Source organism: Teleopsis dalmanni, chromosome 1 (genome assembly GCF_002237135.1).
Source record: "Teleopsis dalmanni isolate 2A chromosome 1, ASM223713v2, whole genome shotgun sequence".
NCBI classification, from domain to species: Eukaryota; Metazoa; Arthropoda; class Insecta; order Diptera; family Diopsidae; genus Teleopsis; species Teleopsis dalmanni.
This window is the reverse complement of record NC_051846.1, coordinates 218,465,405-218,471,636: the sequence shown is the minus strand read 5'-3', so window position 1 is coordinate 218,471,636 and position 6,232 is coordinate 218,465,405. Positions and strand designations below refer to the sequence as shown.

Sequence of the window (6,232 nt, the reverse complement as noted above, 5' to 3'; positions counted from 1 at the left end):
TTTTTTTTTTTTTTTTGGTATCGGACCTGGGGGAAAAATCTTCAAAAGATACAAATGGCCCGTACCATTTGCATGCCCGATTCATGCACGACTCAAATTGAGTCATACATGCCTACGGACTAAAAAGTCCCCTACATTCTCAACTCAAAATCCTGAAAATCCCTGCAGTACGACCAATTAAGGTATTCCTTCACAGGGCAGGTTAGAAGAGCACTTAGCGTGCATTCACTCCGATTGTGTATTAAGTATTTCGTCCGCTCTAACAGTATTTATTGTTCTAGAGATTATGCTCTTGTAAAAGCTCCATTCTTCGATGCTTGCCAACATCTGCATTACCATAGTAGAAGGGCTGGATTCCCCAATTAGTGTCTCTAGATTTTGTCTAGTATCTACGAATCTTATACAGTCTCTAATTATGTGGTCAGGACTCTCAATTTTATCTGAACAGGACGGGCAGTACGGGTTACTTGCTAGCCTAAACCGGTATAAGTATTCACGGAAGCAGCCATGCCCCGTAAGAAACTGTGTTAATTGAAATCCCAAGTCTCCAGATCCTCGGTTAATCCAAACTCTTATATTTGGAATTAACGAATGCGTCCATCTTGATTTTTGGGAATGGTCCCACCTATGTTGCCATTCATTAAGGTATTTGTCTCTTATATCTAGATAAGACTCTGCCAGAGATTGCGCAGTTTCAGTCGTTCGCCGACGAGAGCGCTGTAAGAAATTGTCTCTGGCCAAGAACGCTTCAAGGTCTATTGGCATGCGTCCAGCCAATACTCCCGCAGCATCGTCCGATACTGTACGGTAAGCACGGCAGATGCGTAGGTTTGACAATCTATGTGCACTTTTCATTACACGTGAATACGACTTAATGGTTGTAGCATGTGCCCACACCGGAGCAGCATAAAGCATCACCGACTTGGAAACTGATGCTAAAAGAACTCTAGCGGTGTCCTTGGGACCTCCTATGTTTGGCATTAATCGAGATAATGCGTTGCAGACACGTGATGCTTTATCTCCCGATTGTTTTAGGTGAGTTTTGAAACTCAACCTACCATCTAAGGTTACACCAAGATATGTAAGTTGGGGGCTAGATTGTATATCTACTCCACCCACTTTAATTGAGAGTTGTTCAATCTTTTTCCTACTGCTGATTAATAGCACCTCAGTTTTATGTTCAGCAAGCTCTAATCCGCTGTATTGCAGCCACGATTTAGCTGCTGCAATAGTAGCGCTGCAATTCCTAGCCACTTCGTCTAGAGTTTTTGCAACCACTACTATTGCAATATCATCTGCATACCCAACTACGTGCACTCCGTCCGGCTTTTCAATTCGAAGGATACCATCGTACATGATATTCCAAAGAATTGGCCCTAGAACTGATCCCTGGGGGACCCCTCCCGTAATCCTATATATTTTGGGTCCGGATTCTGTATCATATAAGAGTAATCTGTCTTTAAAATACGATGTTATAATTTTCAAAAGATATTCTGGGACTCTCATTTTCATCAGTGCATTTAAGATGCTACTCCACTCAGCAGTGTTGAAAGCATTTTTAACGTCTAAGGTCACTACCGCGCAGTACTTTTTAGTACCACCTAGCCACCTTACGCCCTTAGTAGCTTCCTTTGCAATGTTGCATACATGTAGTACAGCATCAACAGTACAGCGTTTAGGTCTAAAGCCAAATTGGTTATTTGATAGACCCTGACTTGCCTCTGTGAATTTTTCTAATCTAGAACTTATAATTCTTTCAAGGACCTTACCTGCAGTGTCTAATAAGCATAAAGGTCTATAAGATGATGGCAGTTCTGGGTACTTATTACCTTTAGGAATAAGCACCAATCTTTGCTTTTTCCAACACGAAGGGAAGATTCCTTCCTGTAGGCAGCTGTTGTAAACATCCGTAAATATAGAAGCTTGTTTTTGTATTGCCTTCTTCAGTACAGTATTGGGGATTCCATCCAAACCAGGAGATTTATTGGGCTTAACTCTGGAAGAAGCGGCTATGACTTCAGAATTTGTAACCGGAGGTATCTCATTAAAATCGGTGTTTATCGGTATTAAAATTCTAAGTTCTCCCTTTTTTGGGAACAAATGTTTCACGATATTCGCCATTATTTTAGGACATGAAGGTACCGAGCCTCTTAACCTCTTAAATTTACGCATTACTATTTTGTAGCCATCGCCCCAGACATTTTGGTCTACATCATTGATCAGAGTTTGAAAAGCTTGATTCTTACTCCTAATAATTGCCTTTTTAAGTTTAGATCTGTTCTCTCGGTATTTTTGTAGAAGCCTTTCCGCATCTACTCCAGATCTGTGACGTTGGAATTGCCTACGGGAGGCAAAGCACTGAGATCTTAGTAAAGCTATTTCTTCCGTCCACCAATAGTTTGATGGGCGCCCATTACCTCTGCCTTTTCTTGGCATTGATGCATCACAGACGTTGCATAATTCCTTCATAAGGTGATTTGATTTTTCAAAAGCATCCCCGACTCCGAAACTCATGTTTTCGGTCATGAATTCCATTATCTCTGTGGCAAGATACTTAGTTTTCCAGCCTATTTGCTGTGCTTTTCTCGGCGATTTTTTCAAAACAAACTTCTCTTTTAGCGATAAGGAAAAAAGAATTGCATGATGGTCGCTGTGGGTGTAGTGGTTTGTTACATTCCATTGCGAACCCCTTACTAATGACGGGCTGACAAAGGTGAGATCTATGTAGGAAACGCCTCTACCATTATCGAACGTTGGGCTATGCCCATTGTTCAGTTGTATTAGGTTTAGTGAGGTAAACGTTTCTAATAGGGCTCTACCTCGGCGCGTTGTATTACTACTGCCCCATTCGACTGCCCAAGCATTGAAATCCCCTGCAACAATGATGGGAGTTTTGTTTCTGATTGTTCCTGATAGCCTATCAAGAAACTCTTCAAATCTCTCTTGGGAGATATTTGGGGATATGTAACAGCTGCACACATAGATACCCCGGATTCTGACAAGTACTAGACCTTCTTTTTGTATCAATACTCTTGGTTCAAACACTATGTCCTGTCCTAGCCAAATGGCAGCCTTTGCAGTAATATCTTGTACCCATTTGGAGGTTTCTTTTGATTTGTAAAACTCACTAATTATGAGTACATCTGTCTTTAATTCCAAAGCTGTTTGGGATAAAAGGTCTTGGGCAGCTTCGCATCGATTTAGGTTCAATTGCAGAAATTTAATCATTTTTTGGACTTAAGCTCCTGTATAGCCTTCCTGTAGAATTCACATTTGGAACTTCTTGAGTAGTGTAGATTGCCACCGTTGCAGTTTTCCGGACATAGGATGCATTTTGGTTGCGCCGAGCACGTTTTTGCCTTGTGACCATCTTGTCCACATCTCATACATGTGCCTGATCTGTCATTATCGCTTTTGCACTGTCTAGCAGCGTGTCCAAATTGAAGACATTTGAAACACCTCATGGGTGTGATATGCTTTCTGATCCTACTGCGTACCCAGCCAACTCTGACTGAGGCAGCTGCAATCAATACACTGGCATCCTTAGTAGGAAGGTCAATAATTGCTGATCTTGTGCTGTCCCTTGCGGCACGCCAAAACTTGACGTTGATGTCACTTACATTTATTGCTGGAAATTGATCAGCAATCGCCGCGCGCACCTCTTCGTTGGATGTTATCTCGTCCAAATCCCTGCATTCTATTAGGGTGTGCTGTGTTAAAGATTTTACACTAGCACAATTCTGAAGTGTGTTTTTCATTTCATTGCAGAAGTCCTTCGCTAAATTTCCAGCTTCTTTGGTAAGCTGAATCAATATTTCCCCCTCTTTAGTTTTTCGGATTTTGTTCACGTTTTTTCCGAATTCTTGTAGCTCTGGTTTTGTTTTAATGATCTTTAACATTTCAGCGTAAGACTTGTCTGCCGTCTTACTAATGAGAATTGATTCCGGTTTTACTCTAGGCGCTTTAATGAGGTCCAGATTTGGCACAGTTTTCCCTTTTTTCTTTTGCACTAGCTGCCATTTGTGAAAATTCGTTTCCTGCTCCTTACTTCCAATTTCTCTAATTTGGACTTTGGGTGGTGGACCGTTCGGTTTTTCTTTCGCAGCACGCTTTAGTGCTCCCTGAGTTTGCACGCTAATGGAAGCTACACTCTTAGCCACCAACGGCACTTGTGGCCCCCTTTCTTGTTCCGTCTTATACATCTTAACTATCTGTGCAAGCAGATCCCGCATATCCTTATTAATATGCCTTTGTGATTCCATCATCGCAGATAGTTGTACCAGCTTATCCTCTACACTATCATCAGGCTTGGGGGATAAAGGTATGTTTAATACCTCCTTCTCCATTTTGTACTGCGTTTTGTTTCCGCAGAGGTGATGTTTTTTGCCCACTCATACCTTTTCGATACCCTACTAATTTAATTAGATTTAATTAAATTAAAAGGGTATCCTAAATTAATTAAATTAAAATAATTTAATACCTGTAAATTTCAAATGCTCAAAATTCCAAATTCAAGTAAAAATTAAAATTTGCTAATAAATTTAAAATTTGCTAATTAAATTAAAATATTCTGCTAAATTGCTAAATCAGTGTACAAGATTACACGATTGTTTAGGTTTTTGTGTAACAATTGATCTAATTATTTGATCGTTTTGTAACACTTATTCACTTTATAATGTTTCTGTTTAATAATTTCAATTGCTGTCTCTATCAGCTGATTTTATATGTGTGCAATTATTTTGCAAAACAAAAAAGCGCACAAAGTCAAACAAATTCAATAAGAATAAAAACAAAATATGTAAATTCAAAAAGTTGAATAATTTAAAATGAAATTTTTTAAAAAATAACACTTATCGGCTGCAGCTCTTTATCGCTCCAAGTGAGTACATTATATTCCACCGCATTTAAGAACTTTTTGTTGTTACAACACTTCAATTGCAGGAAATATATACCGAACTAGCGGACCGCACTCGAGACGCATGTATTCGCGGCAAAAACAAAACTTTTACTGCTGTATACTACATGTAGCCATATGTTTATGTATATACAATGTTTATATACATGACATGCATACAAACATGTTTATCGGTTCATTTGTTTATCTGTGCGATTCAATGATTTTGCATTTGTACTTGAAGTTTGAAGTTAAGTTCTTCATTGTTTAAGTGCAAATTTAAGCAAATATATGCATTTCACGCATATTCAGTTTTTAATTTATGCCTTTTACATAATAAAATTAATTTAATCATAATAAATAAATGAAATGTTATTGCTTTCAATATTGTCATGCAATAATGGGTTTAATGAATTGTGTTTACTCTCGAATGAATATCATTATTTTTGATAAATGCTTGCCTGTTATGTCTTTTAACAAATAATTTTATTTTCAATTAAACACGTATCTAAATAAATTTCTTATTGATTTCAAACGGATGTAAATATCTTATCTTTTCGTATCACTTGATATCAGCATTACTTAAATATATAAATTTAATGAAAATGTTGCTGCAATCGCTATTATTTCATTTATAAAATAAACATATGAATCTCATCAATATATGCAATTGGTTAGGATAGCTAATAAATCGCTTAATTTATTTGTTTAATTTTAAAATGTTTACTTAAATTAAGTTAAAAAACAACACTCCAAGAAGTATAGAGCAATTAATTTAATGAATATTTAATTGATAAAATTTTTTATATTAGATACACAACATATAATATGGGAAAAAACAATTTTATAAATATTTATCATTTTCTTAGGCGGAGAAACCAATCTTCCGGTATGATCGCCAAAACTGGAAACTTGCAAGCTAGCTGAGTATTGAATACTAAATCCTTAGTCCTTGATTACAAAACAATAACAAAGAGAATATTGATATTTCTATATTATATTGATATATATTTATTATATCAATATAATATTATTATTATATTTGTTAATAATATTGATATATATTTTATATTCTCTCTCTCCCTCTCACTCTTTCTCTTTGTCCCTCTCTCTCACCCTTTCTTTCTGTCCCACTATTTCTCTCACTCACACTCTCTTTCATTCATTCTCTCTCTCTCTTTCTTTCACTCTCACTCTCTCTGTTCAATCTAAAGAAATTTATTAAGGAAATAAAAATCTTGATACTTTTTAGGCGTTTTTTTTTCTCCTTTAAGCTTGATAGACTATATAGCCTTATTATTTCTCACATTAATTAACATATTCTTCTAAAATAAACTT

General features: G+C 36.9%; 1 long non-coding RNA gene across 1 annotated transcript; it reads left to right on the top strand.

Moving 5' to 3' along the window:
- Positions 1-4,788: 4,788 nt before the first annotated feature.
- Positions 4,789-4,997, top strand: LOC119668183. The gene is made up of 2 exons (XR_005251465.1): positions 4,789-4,879; positions 4,942-4,997. It is a non-coding gene; the product is annotated as an uncharacterized LOC119668183 (long non-coding RNA).
- The last annotated feature ends 1,235 nt before the right edge of the window (positions 4,998-6,232 follow it).